We start from the raw sequence: 20,037 nt of genomic DNA on the forward strand, positions 1-20,037 counted from the left end.
TAGGAATCCTAACTTTAGGACAATTGGGAACCCTAAATCTAGCTCCAAGTACCCTACCCATTGGAATACTAACACTAGGGTGGGGAGCCCTGCCCATAGAAAGCCTAACCCTAGCTCCACATATCCTACTCATATGGCTCCTAACTGTAACTCCAAGTGCCCTACCCATAGGAACCTTAACCATAATTCCCTATATTTAGGTATCCTGATTCTTGCTCCAAGGACCCTACCCACAACCACCATTACCATAGTTCCAAGTAACTGCCCCAAAGGCACCATAATCCTAGTGCTTGGATCCCTACCCATAGGAACCCTATCCCTAGCTCCAACTACCCTACATTTAGATATCCTAATTCTAGTTCTAAATACTATACCCACAACAACCGTTACTGTAGCTGCAAGTACCTTACCCACTGGAACCTTAATACTAGAATGCAGAGTCCTACCCATAGGGACCCTAACTCTAGGGGTGGGAGCCCTACCCATGGAAACCATAACCCTAGCCCAAGTACCCTACTTATATTAACCTTAACCCAAATACCCTACATTTAGGTATCCTCATCTTAGCTCCAAATATCCTACCCACAGCAACCATTACCGTAGCTCCAAGTACCCTACCAACTAGAACCCTAATCCTAGTGCCAAGAACCTTACCCATAGGAACCCTTCCCCTATGGTGCAGAGCCCTTCCCATGGGAACCCTAACACTAGGGGCCCTAATGATTAGGATCCATATGGGTAGGGTACTTGGAGCTAGGGTTAGGCTTCTTATGGGTAGGGCTCCACCTATAGAAACCACAACCCTACTTTCAAGTTACTTACCCATAGGAAGTCTAACCTAACTGCCAAATACCTTATCCCTAGGAGATCTAAAACAAGAGTGTGACGCCCTACCTATAGGAAGCCTAACCCTAGCTCCACTTACTCTACCCGTAGGAACCGTAGCCATAGAATGTCTAGTCCTAGCTCATTTAGCCTTACCCACAGGAACACTAATCCTAGAGTGGGGAGCCATGCCCATAGGAGCCCTAAAACTAGCTCCAAGTTCCCTATCCATAGGAACCCTAGTTCCAAGTACCCCACAATTAGGAACTCTAGCTCCCAATAGGAACCCTAACCCTAGTGTGAGTGACTCTACCAATAGGAACCCTAGCCCTAGCTCCAAGTACCCTACCCATGGGAATCCTCATCTTCTATGGCTAGGGCTCCCTAGGGTTAGAGTAACTATGGGTAGGGATCCCTCCCCTGGGTTAGGGTTCCCACGGGTAGGTTACTGGGAGCTAATGTTATGGTTCCTATGGAGTATTTGGAATTAATGTTCCTAAATGCTAGGGTTAGGGTTTCTATGAGTAGAGAAACCTGCCCTAGGGTTAGGGTGCCTATGTGTAAGACTTCCCATCATAGGTTGAGGGATACTATGGGTACATTACTTGGAGCTACGGTTAGGAATCCTATGATCGGGCTCCCAGCCATAGGTTAATGGCTCCTACATGTACAGCTCTCCAACCTGGAGTTAGGCTATTTAGAGCTATGGTTAGTATTCCTAGGCATGAGATATTGCTAGGCTTAGGGTTCCTATTCATATGATACTTGGCACAGGGATTAGGGTTCCTATGGAGGGGCACATGGAACAGTGGTTACAATTCCTATGGACTAAACTAAGTTTAGGATGCCTATGGCTAGAGTATCTGGAGCTAGGGTTAGGGTTCCTATGGGAAAGACTACCTGCCCTAGTCTTAGGGTTCCTATTATAAGGGTACTGGACACTAGGGTTAGGATTTCTATGTGTAGGGCTTCCCTGCTTAGAGGCAGGGGTCCGATGGGTAGAGTACTTGGAGCTAGGTTTAGGGTTTCTATGGGTAGGGCTTCCCACCCTAGAGTTAAGGGTCTTATGGGTAAGGTACCTGGGACCAGGGTTAGGTTTCCTATGGGTATGGCTCCCCTCCTTAGGGTTAGGTTTCCTTTGTGTGGGTATTTGGAGCTAGGCTTAGGGTTCCTATGGGCAGGGTACTTCGAGCCAGTGTTTGGAGTCCTGTGTGTAGGGCTCCCTGCCCTAGGGTTAGGGTTTATATGGGGAAGCTAATTAGATCTTGGATTAGAGTTCCTATGGGTAGAATTCTTGTGTAGGAAGGGGACATTTTTGATAACCCAGAGCCCAGTAGCATTCATAAACCACTACCTGCAGCTGAATACCAATTGCCAGCAATCTACGGTTCTTGTGTTGTAGCTCTTGAGTCAATTTATGGATACATTCCGTTACTGGGACTTAGAGCTCAGGCTGGTAGCCTGAGTGAGTGAGGAATTATGTCCAAAGGAAAGGAAACATCTGAAAGGAAGAGCCATTGAAAATTATGTTGGGAAACAGCTTGACCGATTTTGTACAGGAATATACTAATTGTTTTTGGAAGCCTGGAGCCATGACTGGCCCTGGGGTGTTCCTGCAGCTCTGTAAACAGATGGTAGATAAAGCAATAGATCAGTTAAAGGCCAGAGTGGAGGACCTTGAGAAGGATTGGGTTAAGAAAGATGTGATAAATGAAGGGGGGATGGTAGCTCCCTTTTATGGACACCCAGCCAGTAGCTTTAAAATCCCTCTTAGTAGCTGCTCTCTAATTGCTCTATCTGCAAAGGGTTAAAAAGTCTCACTGCTATACATAGCGTAAAAGGAAGTGAGTGGGCACCTGGCCAAAATAGCCAATGGGAAGGCTAGAACTTTTTTAAAATTAAAAAAACGACTCCCCTTTTGTCTGTCTGTTGTTGTTCTCCCAGGGAGAGGAAGACAGGGCAGAGACATGCTGTAAGAAGCTTGGGCCAGGTGTGAAAAAATCATTGGTATCATACCTAGAAACTACTCATTTAAAACCCCAGATACGTAAGTAGATCAGGAAATGTTGAGGAAGCCGCGATTAGGTTTATTCCTTTTATTTCGTTATGGCTTGTGGATTCCTCTGTGCTACCCCCAGGTGCTTTTGTTTTGCTTGTAACCTTTAAGCTGGGTCTCTAAAAAGCTATTCTAGGTGCTTAATTCTTGGAGTTGCTCTTTTAAAATCTAGCAATAGCCTGAGTTCCCAGACATATTTTCTTTCTCTTTTTTATTAATAAAATTTACCTTTTTTAAGAACAGAATTGGATGTTTGTGTCTTAAGAGATTTGTGCACATGTTGTTTAATTAGCTAGTGGCAACAGCTGATTTCCTTTTTTTTCTTTCTTTCTCAGCTCTTCCCCGGTGCGGGGGTGAAAGGGCTTGAGGGTACCCCAAAAGAAGGAATTCCCAAGTGCACCTTCCTGGGCTCTCAAAGGGGTTCTGCACTTGGGTAGTGGCAGCATCTACAAATCCAAGGTCAGAGAAAAGCTGTAACCTTGGGAGTTTAATATAAGCCTGGAGTGGCCAGTATTAATTTTTAGAATCCTTGCAGGCCCCCATCTTCTGCACTTGAAGTGCCAGAGTGGGGAATTACCCTTCACAGAAGACAAGGAAATATCTAGCTTGAAGGCTGAGTCAGACACCCTCCAGGCTTAGATAGTGGCACTGCAGAAGCAGGGATGTAACAGTGAGCTAGGGAGTAACAGGCTGGAGCAAGAAGTGTCTGGATTGAAGCAGCAGACAATGGAGAGTGAAGGAAATGTTAGAACCTTATTGAATGATTTTCAGGATAAAACCAGATTAGGCAGATTATGGGGAATGTAAGAGAAAATGTTGTACTCGCAGAGCTATGTTGGGAGAGCAGAAGGGAATAGTGGCTGTGATTAGAGGAAGTCCTAGTCTGGGAAGGGGAGATGGGTCAGAGGAGGACCCCCAACTTGCATCCTTCATATTGTGATTATGAGAAGAATGATCACCATGAGCTTCCCTTTCCTTTGGGGCTCTTCTGGTCAGTCCTCATAGGGTCCCTTGCTTGAAACACTGGAAGAGCGGCAGATGCCCATAGCCCCCATGGTGAGAAATATTGGTCCCCAAGGAGGTAACCAAGAAATGGAAGAATTGGTAGAGGTCAGGCCCTTTTCCCCTGACCAGGTTAGAACCACAGGGAAATTGGTTGGCATGTTAAACTGGAGCACAGCCTTGGGATGGCTGGTAAGGATAGCTAGCACCCTTGGTCTCAGGTGGATGTGACGGTAACTCCCACTCTCCTCTCTGAGCCAGAATAGGGTCTAGGGGTACAGGCTCCCAAATGCTTTGGCCCACAGAGCCCCACTTCTGGCTTTGTTGTTACTGTCTGTAATTTTTCTTGTCTTAGATTTCCCCGTCACTTATCTTTTTCTTTTGTGTGTTTTTAGTTTCAAAGTTAAGGGTTAAGGATACAGCTGACTTTACTTTACTTATAGTATTTTACTGTCCTTGAAGATATGGTTGCCAAGCAACAGGCGACTTTACTTTGCTACTGATCCTAATTACTGCCCGGAAAGTAGTTTTGAAAAAAACAACAGTAAATTAACAAAAAAAGGATCAGGCCCAAGATTGCCATTTATTTTATGGCCATAGAGGATTTGTGGCTCTGCATGAAGCAACCTCATTTAAAGTAATATCCCTCCCAGATAAGACACTAAAGGAAGGCAAGGGCTAAAGGGGGAAAAGGAAAATAAGAGACAATTTCACTTAATGGATTTGGGGATGGAAGGGATCCTGGAAATTGATGTCTTGAGAGAATTAAGAGTGTCAGTTGATTTTGCTAACAGAGTCCTGGGGGAAATGCCTCCTGGCACATCCTGGGAACCAACGGAGATTTCAGCAAGTTACTGGATAGCTGCTCTTAAGGCATCTGAAGAACTGGAGCGGCCAGAATAGCCCCCAGAAGTCCTAGCAATTGCAGGGAAACACGGGGAGGTGTGGGCCAAGAATAAAATAGAATGTGGTAAAATTGAGGCAGAAATCCTAGTTACAGACCCTGAACCTCCCTCCCCGCAAAGCAGTATAGGTATCCAATGGCAGCAGAAGCCAGCCTGAAAGAAACACTTGATGGGCTTTTGGACCAAGGAGTTTTGATAGAACAGACAAGCCCCAGTAATGCTGCTCTGTGTGGCCAGTCCTTAAAGGCGATGGCAGAATTTGGAGGTTGGTGGTGGATTTTTTGTCCTCTTAATTGATGACCCTGCTGATTGCCCCCATAGTGGCTAAGTATCAGGAGGAGATGGGCTCCATTGTAGGAGGGGCCCACTGGTTTTCAGTTTGGGATTTGGCCAATGTTTTCTTTGCTATCCCTTTACATCAGGACAGCTATTACAAATTTGCTTTTACCTTTCAAGGGAAGCAGTTGTGTTTTGCCAGGTAGTCAAGATGTGGGCGGGAATGCCCAAAAGAGACAGTGTCATTCATTTTTATTCCCTTCAGCCCAGGGAAGATAATCTGGAGGTATTGGACAGGTGTTATAAAAGATGCAGGAAACTGGATTTAAAGTAAGCCCAAAAAAGCCCAGCTGTACTCCCAGCAAGTAAACTACCTTGAAGTTACCCTGGGAGAAGAGTAACACTCACCTGATCTACAGAGGGTCGAGCTAATACCCTTACCACTCTTAGATCCTTTCTGGATTTGATTAATTTTTCCCAAAAATGTTATTGATAAAATAACCTGGCAGATAAAAGTATACAGGGCAGCCAACTCCATGTTCATTCAAATAACTTCCCGGGGCTTCCACCATCCCCCCTTAATTTACCATCAATGTTCCTCCAGCGAACCCATGGCTTGGACCTTGCCAGCCACACTCCCTTGTAGGAGGGTTAAGGTGGGCTATAAGAAAGGGGGGTGGTTCCCTGCCTTACCAATCATAGGAGCCCAAAACCTACTCCTACCCACCATTCTGTTCCTTTAACCAGCACCTCTTTTTTAAGTCCTTTACCAGGTCATTTAGCTGGTCACTGGATGTCTTCCCTCTGGAGTACCTGCACTGGACACCCACCACAAGGAGGTGCCAACAATTAGCTTGACTGCCACCCCTCCACCCCCAAACCCAGATGAGTTCCAAGACATCTCTCAATGGCCTATTTTATATTGGAGCTGCCAAAAACATCAGCCCCAAGTCTGACAGGTGAACCCCATCCTCCCAAAAGAACTCAGTTGCCCCTTGCACTATGCCAGAATCATTGAGCATGCCAGCAGCTGGGTTACCAATGACTGTGTACTGTGATGGGCCATATTGGTAACCAGAATTCTGAATCCTGAAATTGGAATAACCCATTAAAACTTCCTTCATAGCTCAGCCATGGTCTTAGAGCCAAAGATCTCCAGGCCACCAACTAGGTCATATGGCTTGATAAAACACCCCAAAGCCTGTACCCTCTGAAGCATCCAAATTGATTTCCAAACCCGCCTCTAATAAGCATTCTTTCCTCCATAACAACACCCCATTAAATTGACTCAAAAACCATTCCCACATCTTCAAGTCTTCCTTCATCTCTCTAGTAACTAATATATAATGGTGTGGCCTGGCTATGCCGGCTTTTGCTGTTGCAAGTCAGGCTCAGAATGCCCACCCAGGGGCAACAACATGCAGACAAAGTTCAGGTGCCCCATAATAGACTGCAGGTCTCATATCATGAGTTTCTTGGCTCGTTCAGCTCTCCTGAGCACCCCCAATAGCTCCTGAAGTGGGAGCCACGCTATGCCTGCCCTGGTGTCCAGCTCAATCCCCAGGTAAGTCAATGTAATGGAAGGGCCCTCTGTTTTCTCTCCTCTAGGGATACCGCCAACTGTTTAGTCAAGGCCTGAAATGGGTCCAACAGGTGACCACACTCATCTGACCCTGCTCAGCCTGCAAACAAAAAGTCATCTAAATAATGCACTTTTTGGCGCAGTCCAGCTCCCCACACCTCTGCCCAGTACAACGTTCTACTAAATTTTTCAAATGTTGAGCAGGATACCACACAGCCCATGGGCATAGCCTTGTCAAAATAAAATTGTCCCTCAAAAGAGAAACCCAAAAGATCAAAGTCCAATGGATGTACTAGCTGCAATCAAAAAGCAGACTTGATATCACACTTAGCCATTAGTGCCACCAGGCCACAAGACCTAACCATATGAACTGCTGAGTCAATAGAGGAATAGTGCTCGGAACACAGCACCAGGCCTTTTCCATCATTAATGGAACCACCTTGTGGGCATGAAAGGTGATGAATTAATCAATATCCCCCTGGGAATCCAGAGAGGAAACCTGTAAATTCTCTATAGTTAATTGCTTAAATGGCCCTGCCACCCTACCCCCATTTAATTCCGGTGTAATCTTTTTTTGAATAATATGGCTCATCCCAACTACTGACTTCAATTTTTTTGACATAACGTGAGTCCTGCTCCCTGAAAGGGGGATCTGAAATCCCCCATTACACTTGGCTACTTGGGCAGCTCCCTATTCTGTTTGCTATACCCCAGATTACTATCTGTCAACACCTCACTGCAACGGAGATAATATGTCCATGTAGTCACCTCTCAACATTTAATCCTTAGCTGTATTGAACAGGTGTACTCCCATTGGGTCAGCCACCCCGGCATAATCGCACTTGGGACTGACTGAAGGGGCATCCTCAGCACACGGTTGTCCCACAGCCCTCTCCCACCTCCTCAGGAACCTCAACTCTGTCCTAGGAGGTTACATTTCTTAATGACCAGTGAGTCAAAATGTGCCCAGGGGTTTCATCCCTGCCGTGGGGATCCCATATCTGTGTGGGGTCTGCCCCATCTGCCCATCTCCTGCCTCCCAAACTCATTCCCATGCTGGGCCTCTGCTGTTACCCTGTCCAGACCCCTCACCTCTGGATGCCTTAAGTTGTTGCAACAACTGCAGATTAGCTTGCAGCAATTGTGTACAGTAACTCCTCACTTAAAGTCATCCCGGTTAACGTTGTTTGTTGTTACGTTGCTGATCAATTAGGGAACATGCTTGTTTAAAGTTGCACAATGCTCCCTTATAACGTTGTTTGGCAGCCGCCTGCTTCGTCCACTGCTTGAAGGAAGAGCAGCCCATTGGAGCTAGCTGGTGGGGGCTTGGAACCAGGGTGGACTGGCAGCCCCCCTATCAGGTGCCCGCTCCCCTAAGTTCCCTGTGCAGCAGCTGCCCAGCAGACTATCAATTGCCAGCAGTTCAGCTGTCCCTCCCACCATTGCCATGTGCTGCTCCTGCCCTCTGCCTTGGAGTTGCTCCCGGGAGCCTCCTGCTTACTATGCAGAGGGGGGCGGGGAAGAGGGAGGCTAATGTCAGGGTGTCCCCCTCGCCCCTGCTCCTGCACCCCGCTTACCCCATCTCTATAGCACAGGGGGGACAGGACAGGGCTCAGGATGGAGGGAGCTTGCAGGCAGAAGCTGCTGTCTCAACTTCCTGATCTGGGTCAGTGTACTTAAAGGGGAAGTGTGCATCTCTCTCTCACACACAGGGTGTGTGTCTCTGTCTCTGTCTGCTATGCTGTCTCCCCTCCCTCCATTTGTGCTGCCTTGTAGAGTGTGAGGCTACATTAACAACAATGGGTTAACCCTTGAGGCAGTAGCGTAGCTAGGGGGTGTGTGGGGCAGCCGCCGCTCTCCCACTGAGCACAAGTGGCGCCTTTTACATTTCTTGGCGCCTTTTTAATTTTTACTCGCCTGGCGGCGCTCCGGGTCTTCAGTGGCACTTTGGCGGCGGGCCCTTCACTAGCTCCAGGTGTCTTCAGCGGTACTGAAGGACCTGCCACCGAAATGCTGCTGAAGACCCGCGGAGCGAGTGAAGGTCCCGCCACTGAGGTGCTGCCAAAGACCCGGAGCGCCGCCCCATCAGTAAAAGCGCCACCGGGTGAGTAAAAGCACCACAGTGGGTGTCACCTTTTTTTGGGATCGCTCCCCCTGTTCCCTCCTCCTGGCTACGTCACTGCCTTGAGGGCTCAGCCGAGTGCTAGTTCATCATTTAGCAGTAAGGCATTCCCTGGGAAATATCCCACCCTCTGACTTCACCACCTCAACCAAGCTTCACAATCATCATCGCTGTGTACAGTATTAAATTGTTTTTTTAAAACTTATACTGTGTATACCTATATATAATATAGTCTTTTGTCTGGTGAAAAAATTTTCCCTGGAACCTAACCCCCCCTATTTACATTAATTCTTATGGGGAAATTGGATTCGCTTAACATCGTTTTGCTTAAAGTCACATTTTTCAGGAACATAACTACAACGTTAAGCAAGGAGATACTGTAATAGCATTAGTTTCCCCATAAAGGTGCACTCCCCTCCCGGCGGGACTGTTACAGCTTCTGGAATTTCCACTCCCACCCCTGGCTTATTTATTACCCTGACAGGCCCACTCCCCCCACCCCCAAGTAAATTCTCTGAGGGACAGTTTGAGCTAAGACCCTGCACCTCACCAAGGCCCCTGCAACCACCACCAGTTGCCATACTGTGTGGCAGGGTATCCCCTGTGCCACCTGTCCCCTCAACCTCTATCTGTTCCAGATCACAGTCACCCCTGGAATCAGCATCACCCCCTTCTCCTGCATTCACTGGAGAAGAATGACCCAGTACACTTTGGAAGCCCCCAAATGCTGTTGAAACGACCTCATATACAACACCAATGACCACTTGCAGCAAATCACTGCTGACTGTCCCACAAGAAAACACAACCAGCACGTAAGGTAGCATTGTCAGCCCTCAATCCATGAGCCTGCCCTTGATGATCCAAAACACCACCCAGGGCTCCACCAGCCCATGTCCTGGTAAAATACCCTTGCCCCTGTTGCAATGATCCTATCCCTGGGTTACCATCTACATCTGAAACCCTATTTGGACTGTTCTGTGCAGTGTTTGTTTCCCCCCTCCTAGTGAAGGTACATCCCCCCTCCCACAAGTCCTAACCTGCCCATAGCAGGAAAAAAGTGAAACCCCAAACCCCACGCCTCTACTCACAGCAGGATTGCAACTTGAGGGAGCTAAGCTCCCTCTGCTGCCCAATGCCTGCCAATTGTGTCCATCACCGAGCAATCTCATTTGCTGGCTCATCATCCCTGTCTGCTGCTTCTACTCTGACTCTGCCTTTTCCTCCTCAGAGAAGAGGAGAGATTCCTCTCCACTCTCACCATCTTGCATCCACATGGAGCCATATTGCCTAGCGTGCCTATATCCTCCGCTCCCTGTGCTGCTACTGCTGCTGCCTTGCTTGCTGCCTAGAGAAAGGGCTTCTAATGCCAGGGCTTGCACCTTTTAAAACCTTTCTCCCTTATGTTCCCAGGCGATGACTCAGCATCGCCAAGCTGACCCCCCCACCCACCTTTTAATACACCATGTAATACTAGTAAATTGGGTATAAAAAGAGGAAGCAAGCTGAGCTTTTTGCAGCAGCTTCTGACTTCCTTCTGCCTCCACCTGTAAAGCATTGCTACCTTCCCCCAGCAAGCCTGGACAATGTCCCACCTTCTTCAGGTGTGGTGCAGTCATTTTGCTGTCATTTGGATTGCAGACCTCCTCCTTTGGTGATGTGAATCAGGAATCCATTGTCTGCATTGTGGGAAGACTATCCATGAATGACAGTGAAATGTAAAGTGGACAATACCCTTGACATCACTACTGATCCCAACATCTCGGGAGAACAAATCACTCTTTTAGGCCCCTTAGAAGGATATGACCCCACTTCAGTAAAATTGAAAGTCTTAGATTTGGACAAAGTAAATATTAGCGGGGACGGAGTGAAAACTAGCAATGTATCATGGCTGGGATTGCAAATGGCCTAAGCTGGCGACTACGGAATCCCTACGATTGTGGTAGCAACTGCACCATCCTCATGTTTGCACAAAGAGGCTAGTGGGGGAGCCGATTTGTTAGTGGGGGAGGATTAAAAGCTACCCAGATGGATATGGTTGTCAGGCTGGGTAGGAACTGACAGGCTATTTAATTGTAGTAGGACCAAATGTGTTCATTTGTGGACTGATATCCCCAAGTGCTCAGCTCCGGAGGAAAATACAATTCATTTTAGGTGGAAACAATTTCTTTCACATACACTAGACAAGAAGGTCTGGGGGAGGCAAGGCTCCAGATAGTGATGCCAGGAGGGGAATAGGAGGATCCTTTGCTCTATACTTTGGAGGCCCCAGGTTCTCAAGAAATTTATAATATGGAATAAGAATGTTTAGATAATAGAGTGATTAAAATGGTGCCTTGGCAAAATAGTTATTAACATGCAGCCAATATGACAGGAAAATGGCTTCTTCAGGGACCTCATGGAGTAAAAAGTATAAAAGAGAAAACTTGGAACGACTTGTAATTATTTTGGTTAGGATATATGTGACGCCAAGCAATGTAAAGCAGCAACTGGTAATTAACCCCACCAATTCCCTCAATAGGTCATCATAAACTTGAGCCTAGCAAACATTTCAGCACTAGAACCCCACTGTGAGCAGTTTGTCCAGTCATTATCTGAAGGCTGGAAAAACTGGATAAATCTACATGCGGTCCCCAAATCTGGCAAGGGACGGGAACGAAGGGGCCTATGGGGAGCAATTGGAATGAGGGCAGAGGCTCTTAACAGCATCAATGAGGAAGTGCTAGCAAACAAGATAAATGCAATGGGTCAGCACATATAGACTGTGGGTGGTGACAAATAACCAGGGGTGAAAAACAGTAAAATTGGAAGTCTGCTTAAAGGAACATGGAACTGGATATGAATGTAACAGAAATGCTCTGGTCCCATATGCTATTAACCCATTTGCAAATAATAACTCTATGCTTGTGTATATAGCTGATCACTGTGTGTTTGTCTTAGAAGCTGGTGTCCTGTGCTTCTTGTTAATTATGTGAATAAAGTTGATTATGGTCCTCATGAGAATAATAGTTTTTGTCATTTTATAGTGATTCAGGGATGTGAGTTTGCATTTCCAGAGCCTGAATTTAAATATAATTGGTTAAAAAAGACATATACTTTGTACTCTGCTGTAAAATCTGTACCCTTTGGAATGAATTTAACTGTTTTACAAACTTTGCTTCTACACCCTGATTTGCAAAGCCAGCTGCACACTGCCAAACAAGAGACATGCAGGGTCATGGTTACCGTACATCATAACACCAATTAAATTAAGTGAGTATTTGTGAGAATTGGCCAGGATCTAAACTGCCAGTGGTGGGAAGTATTATTGGGATGGTCCCTCACTGGCCCAGGGATCTTAAATTTGGCCCTGCACCCCATTGTAGTGATTTTGATATTCCAAGTAGTAGTGGTCTTCTTTTTCAGCCCGATGAACTGCTGGACCTGGCACAAAATTCAGCAACTCCAAGTCCCCCAATAGATGAGTCAGTGGCTTCTGCCACCATCACTCTTACCCTTAGAGGGGGTGTATGTTCAACTTGCTGCCCTGTAGTCATCACCCAGTTAATCAGGTGTCAGGTTTCAGAGTGGTAGCTGTGTTAGTCTGTATCAACAAAAACATCGAGGAGTCCTTGTGGCACCTTCGAGACTAACACATTTATTTGGGCATAAGCGGGTTTTAGCCCACAAAAGCTTATGCCCAAATAAATTTGTTAGTCTCGAAGGTGCCACAAGGACTCCTTGTTGTTTAATCAGGTGTGTGAGTCTGGGATGCCAAGAAGAAGATCATTCACTAGGAATTGGCTGAGGGCCTGGAGCTTTCATTGGATCCTGGCTCTGGTGCAACCAGAATCCTTTGTGGGGATGACTGAGGTTATGTGAAGGCCCCTTTTTAAAAGGAGGGCACTGTAGGACGGGGAGATTTTTGATAGACCAGAGCCAGTGCTTAGACCACTGCCCACAGCTGGAATACCAATTGCTATGCTCATTGCTAAAAGCAGCTACAAAGGCCTTTTCTGAAACTTTAGCACAACTATCAGACCAGAAGGGGAGGGGGAAGTGAGTGACACGAGGAGTAAGCATGACTCTGTGTCCTCCTGATTTGAGCTTTTTGCCGAATAATGCGGTTTTGCAAGCTGGAAAGTCCGGCAATAGTCAACTATTGCTAGGTGAAATACAGCTGGTTAACTGAAGGAAAATTCCCCACCTGACAGGCTGTAAAATGCACACTTAACTTCTGCTCAGCAGGTTTTTTTTTTGATGCACAAGCCATGTAATACTAGTAAATTGGGTATAAAAAGAGGAAGCAAGCTGAGCTTGGTGGGCACTAGGATACCTCTCAAGTTCCCCTACAGATGGAAGGCTGGCCACTATACATCTACAGAAATCCACTCAAGACCTCCTGAAGACCTTGGGTAAATATTAGTCTGGGGTTCATTTGGTGTGCTCTGATGCAAGTGCTAGAGACTAAATAAAGTAGAGGCTTTGAGAGAAAGCACTTTTGTTTGCCTGCTTGCATCAACTGTCTATCAGCTGGAGGGGCCATGTCCCCATTGATTTATTTCTTGCCACCACCTCATAAAGTGTAAAGTTACCAAGAGCTTTGAATTCAGCAAAAACCCAAGTAACACTTGGAGCTAGGGTCAGGGTTCCTATGGGTAGGGTACTTCACGCTAGGTTTAGCATTACTACTGGTAGAATACTTGGAGCTGCAATTAGGGTTCCATGGGTAGAGTTCCCCTCTCTAGCAGTACAGTTCCTATGGGTAGGGAATTTGGAGCTAGGGTTAGCATTCCTATGTGTAGGGTACTTGGAGCTAGGGTTTGGGTTTCTAAGGGTAGGGTACTTGGAGGTTGGATGAAGGTTTCTATGGTTAGGGTACTTTCAGGAAGCATTAGCTTTCCTATGGGTAGGACTCCCCACTCTAGGGTTAGGGTTGCTATGTGTAGGGTTCTGGAAGTTAGGGTTAGGGTACTCTGGTTAAGTTACTGTGCCCAAATATGACAATGATTGCTAGAGTCATTCATATAAATTAATATTAAGAAGTACATACTCTCACTTATGTCCGAGACCAATACAGGTTCGAATGAAGATTCGAGTGGAAGAGGAAAATTGAGACAGAGGCAGATGGAAATTCAAAACAGGTGGCCGTTTATTAATGGGGGATAAATCACAACTTGGGCTGGGGAGGAGCACCTTTACCAACTAACAATACAAATTCAATTGAAATAGGAACAAGTAACCAACCAAAAATATCACCAGAGCAGTAATATAAAACAGTCTATGTACACTTAACAACAAGGAATCAGATAATCTCCAACCAACTATTTACTGACAAACCAGAACAAACATACAAAACTGAGTAAACTGTAACAATTTGTCCTCTATACACTACACTACACATGAGATTTGGTACCAAGTGATAAAGAAAAAAGGCCTAACAAACAGAATATCTACAAAAATTAATATGTACATACCACACTCCAGGCGCAGCTGACCAGCAGTACAGACACCAGGGACATGATGAGATGTAACCCGAGATGACACGACACGAGCTGGCTAAATCCGGAGGAGATCCTGGCTGAAAGGGTGATCAGGCCTTCCAGCCAGGATCACTGGACACTCCTGCTGATTTAGGCGAGGGACATAATTTTATTCGAAGACCCTTGCTCGTGCTAGCATCTGATTGGTTCCCCGCTCCTACACCAACCAGGCTCCGAGCTGGTGCCCTCTACATAAACAAACACTGCACCTGGCACGCTAAGCTTATGCACACGGCATGCTGGAATTGTAGCACACGGTACCAATGTGACCCACAATTGACCAGGCGGAAGGTTCGAGAATGGTCACACGGCCCCAATGTGTTGCACACGACACCAAGGAGCTGCACACGACACCGATGTGACCTTCTGACCGACAGTTGGCCATCCAGACGCCATGACAGAGCATAGGGCTGCGACAACTTAAATGTTCCCTTTCTTCTACTTTCATATTTGTGAACCCCCCTTTTCTATGCCATAGTCAACCTCTAGCTTTCTGCTCTCCCCAAATCTCTTTCTTCCTTCCTGAATATCCTTGTAAAATTCTTTGCTACTCCTCTTCTATCCCTCGTCTTGCTCTCTGCCTTTTACCACATTAAATTCAAGCTCCTCATCCTCATCTTCACCTTGTCTAAACAATTTCACCTATGCCTAAATATCTTCTCTAACATTCTTCCTCGCTATGCTCCCACCCTATCCTCTCTCTCAACTGTGCACACTTTCACTTTTTAATTCACACTCCATACCTTCACCTTATATCTGGACCAGCCTCATAGTTCTTGCTTATATGGCACTCACCTTGTCGTTCAGTTATTTCATTTCTTTCATAAAACCTTATTATGTTGGTCCCTGTGCCAATGCTGTATTCTTTTCAACTTTTGCTGGGATTGATTTTTGTTGTTGGAATTGATTTCCTATGTATCTTAGCTATCTTTCCTAATTGCATCATAAGGTTATGTCAGAGAAAGGAACATGTGCCTTGCATGTATTTTAAAGCACTATGTAAATGTACAAAAAAACATGAATAATGATTTATTGCTGAACCCTCTTTTGGCCAGATGTTTATTTTTGAAAGAGGCAGATACTGAAGTTCCTCCTTTTGAGTGGATTTTTGTACTGTTTTTAATATTGGCTTGATGCACACCTTCATCTTTCATGTAACCGCTAGACACTATGACACCATTTTTGGGAAGAAGAATAGCATTGTTCATCTCTTTTATCCATCCTATCTATAGCTCACTTCTTTCATGTAATGTAGGTGAAAATATGTAAACTCCATGCTGTGTAAGTGATAGCAGATAGTGCTAACAGAACATATAGGATAAATTGCACCACATGTTCTAGGCATCTTGGTGGTATGCTAACAGAACAGTCCTCTTACTATTTATTTAGTATACCTAAAGGTGAGTGGACAAATTGTATCTTTCACCCTAACTGCTTTTCTTGTTTCTTCTCACAATTTCTGACTTTTATAGTAGTGTTATCTGTATAAAATATACATATTTACACAGAACAACTAGTTTTTCCCCTTTTTTCCCTTCCAAGTGTGCGAGTAACACATTATCCTTAACACTAATATTTTCACACACATGTTATTCTCGCACCTTGCAGCAAAAACATCCCCTCTTCACTGCCAGGACTCATTATCAACTGCTTTTTAAAGCCCTGAAACATCACCACTGTAAAAACAACCTCTTGAAAATGTGTACTTGAAAGCTATTAGAAAAACCTACATTAAATAATTAAAATATGCAACAGTGAGAAAGATGTTTATTTGTATGTATGATGTTGCAGTCTATATGGTTTTATAAAAATATGCTAATGAGTGAATATAAAGTAACTGGAATATGCTTCATGCAAAAGGTCTCTTGTAAGGTATCATTACAAAGCTTATAATCTACTGAGTGTGATCATCCTATTTGTATAAATGAACCACTCTTGTATCTGAAACTAGAAATATGAAATATAACTCTGAGGGCCTATTGTAATTATGTAAAGTGTGGGCCATTAATGGTGGTTTGGAATCTTGATGACTCCCATTAACCAGGACAATTGTCTGCAGATGGCTGTGTTTACCTGTAAGTCTTCCTGTATACGTGTGTGCTGGCTAGTGGGCAATGAAGTCTTGCAGTGACATGTGATCATGTCACCTGAACTGGAATCCATCTTTAACCTGGTGTCTTTCCATTGAGAAGGTGGGGGTGGGAACCCAGAGAGGGAGAAAGGATTCCCGCCTTATGCAAAAGATATATAAAGGGGTGGAACAGAACAAGGGGGGTGAGAAATCATGAAAAATCCCCTAGCTGCCACCTGAGCTGGAACAAGAGCTGTACCAGGGGAAAGAATTGTGCCCAGGCCTGGAAGGTGTCCAGTCTGAGGAAAAAACTTACTGAAGCATCTCTGAGGGTGAGATTATCTGTATTCAGTTTGATTAGACATAGATTTGAGCATTTTATTTTATTTTGCTTGGTAACTTTGTTCTGTCTGTTACTACTTGGAACCACTTAAATCCTACTTTCTGTATTTAATAAAATCACTTTTTACTTATTAATTAACTCAGAGTATGTATTAATACCTGGGGGAGCAAACAACTGTGCATATCTCTCTATCAGTGTTATAGAGGGCGAACAATTTATGAGTTTACCCTGTATAAGCTTTATATAGGGTAAAACAGATTTATTTGGGTTTAGACCCCATTGGGAGTTGGGCATCTGAGTGTTAAAGACAGGAACACTTCTGTTAGCTGCTTTCAGGTAAATCTGCAGCTTTGGGACAAGTAATTCAGAACCTGGGTCTTTGTTAGAGCAGACGGGAGTGTCTGGCTCAGCAAGACACGGTGCTGGGGTCCTGAGCTGGCAGGGAAAGCAGGGGCAGAGGTAGTCTGGGCACATCCGGTGGCAGCTCCCAAGAGGGTTTCTGTGATCCAACCCGTCACAGTATGCATATGGGATGCCTCAGCAAAAGCATGTCCCAGCCTTGTTTTGCCCACGGTGACCCAAATTAATCTTGCCACATTTTTCCATTGGCATTTTCCAATGGCCCAATGAAAGTAGTCAATGGTGTTGCATCTGGGATGCATTTAACCCTCTGTTTGTATAAGTATACACCAGGACTATATTCCACTTTTAGTTGCTCCAGGGTAAAAACAGAGTAAATCCAGTGAAATTACTGAATTTACACTGGTATAAATGACAGCATAATTTAGCTCACATGATTAAGGTATATAAATATGATGTAAGTGGGAAAAGCCAAAGGTAGCTACATAGAAGTATTTTTCCATGATTGTATACTGTATGTACACAGGATATTAGAGTAGAATGTCACTTCAAATACACTGGGTCTGATTTTCCACTTACTTCTTCTATGAAAATGTCCTACACAGTGTGATGGAAAAATAACCCTTCTATACAGTTTTGAACCATAGTAAATAATCTACAACTGAATTCAATTCCTGATATAGAATTCTACAAGATAGATTAAACAAGTCTATTGAAAATATATCTATTATATTCTATAGAAGCTGGCTAAAGTTTTATATAACCATATTATTTTCATTCCTGTTACATTCTATAGGTCTTTTCCATTAGTGTAATGTGGGTGTAAGACAGAAGGAAGTCTATTACATTCAGTAGCGTGACACTGGAGTAAATCAAATGTAAATGCGAGGAGAATCGTGCCTCTTGCAAAATTCCTTAGGAACGTCATAATTATATAGAATAAGTATAATTCTTGAATATACCTACACTCTGGAAAGCACTATGTAATACACTTGTACCCAGTTATTGGCATTAAGCACATATCATAGCTCTATCTACCCAAATTACCAGTAAGATTACACTGAGAAGTTCACCATTAAGTATATAGAGATATCACACAGACTTTAACTTTGACTGTGACAACTTAATTTTTGAGTATTGAAAGTATGGCTTCTGTAGTCGTAACCAGATTATTTTCTTATGACTGATTATGATATTGTTTCTATCACTGACAGAGACAAGGAGGATTAAAAGGATAATTGTTGCTTGTTTGTTTTTTGTTTGAATTAATTATAAAGTAGAAAACAAATGAATGATGAATTGTTAACCATTTTTAACTTACTCCATTTACCAACTACTCACTGAGCAGCAAATCCCGTTCTCTTGGCTGCTCCACAGCTGTGGTGATCTGCCCACAGGATAACTCTTCTGACTCTGTTGATTGGTAAGAGTGCAGGAGCTGGTTAGAATATGCAGATAGTCTGCAACCTCTCCATGCCACAGTGAACTTCTCTGGGGCTCCCTATGTTTCCCTGCAGACTCAAATTTTGGTGGGTGGATAAGGCAGGTTGGGAGACAAAGAGGGATTGGAACTGACAGACTCAATCCATCTATATTCTTATATGGGCCCCTTTACCATGATAAACTAGTATCAACGTGGAGTATCCTGCTACTTCCTCCCTCAGAGTAGAGTCATAACAGCAGCTCTCCACTGCCACTCCAGGGATTGAGTAGGAGAATTATGTCCTATTGTATGTTCTCCAGTTCTGCCATCAAGACCAGCTATTGACGTACGGAGCTGAAAGAACCTGTACTCCTTACAAAGAACGATCTCAAACTGAAAACAAAGACAGTTGCTTTGCCTAAGTAAGGACAGTAGGATTTGGCCTTTAAGCATTAGACTATATAGAAGTCTCAAGAAAGGACTTTATCTGAAAGTGTTAGATAGGGTAATGGTCTTACACAATTTAGGGTTGGCAGTTAGAGCTGGGATTATGGTAACAGTGCAAATGTGGAGTAATCAGTAGGATGTTGATTGTCCATGGGTGCTAAAGATGCAGCTTCAAACTTACATACCTGCACAAAAGGAACCAGAATCTGATAATAAATTATTAAACAGTTCTAGGTATCAATCTGACAACAAAATGTCTGCCTTATCGTGTCATGGTGTTGCAACATAATATTGCTTAAGGATCTTCACCTAGAAGAGCAGCCACTTCTGCATAACCATTCCTTACCCCATTCTCTAGGGGGCTGTCTGGAAATGAGTTTTGTGGGATAAGTAGTGTCCCTACACAATGCAGATACCAGAGGTAAATCCATCCAACACTGAATGCAGCCTGACGCAGAGACACAAGATTTGGGTGGCTTCACATCCTAATATCACCACCAACAGGAAATTAGCTGGACACAATTCCATGAAATGAAGCTCTCCTAGATTTTCTCTGACCCGGGGCTCCTTCCCCTAGGTTTTAAGTGAGAGGGATTTTTTGAGTGGATTGTCCCTGTGAAAGAGCAAGCTGTGACTGGGAAGTAGGAAAGAGCCTCTGGGAAGAAAAGACCGTGCTTTTTAACAATGTGGACTTGTTCTCTCTCTTGTTAGGTCCTTGAGAAGTGTAGAGATGGGCTATCTTTTTTCACCAAGATTGCCAGACTAGAAGAGTGTGGTTTCACTGAAAAACAGAAATGGAAGCCATATGGGAGATTTGTACTTACCTGAAGAATGGTGTTATACAGACCAGGTGTTATACAGACCAGGCTTGCTCCATTCAAAAAGTGGGAAGGGGAAGTCCTGTCTCTCAATTGCCTCTTTACAAAGCATGCTGGGGAAAGAATGAGTCTGTAGCGCAGGGGTCGGCAACGTTTGGCACGCGGCTCGCCAGGGTGAGCACCCTGGCGGGCCGGGCCAGTTTTATTTACCTGCTGACGCGGCAGGTTCGGCCGGTCACAGCCCCCACTGGCCGCAGTTCGCCGTCCCGGGCCAAAGGGGGTGGCAAG

This window comes from Emys orbicularis, chromosome 1 (genome assembly GCF_028017835.1).
Source record: "Emys orbicularis isolate rEmyOrb1 chromosome 1, rEmyOrb1.hap1, whole genome shotgun sequence".
Classification (NCBI taxonomy): domain Eukaryota; kingdom Metazoa; phylum Chordata; order Testudines; family Emydidae; genus Emys; species Emys orbicularis.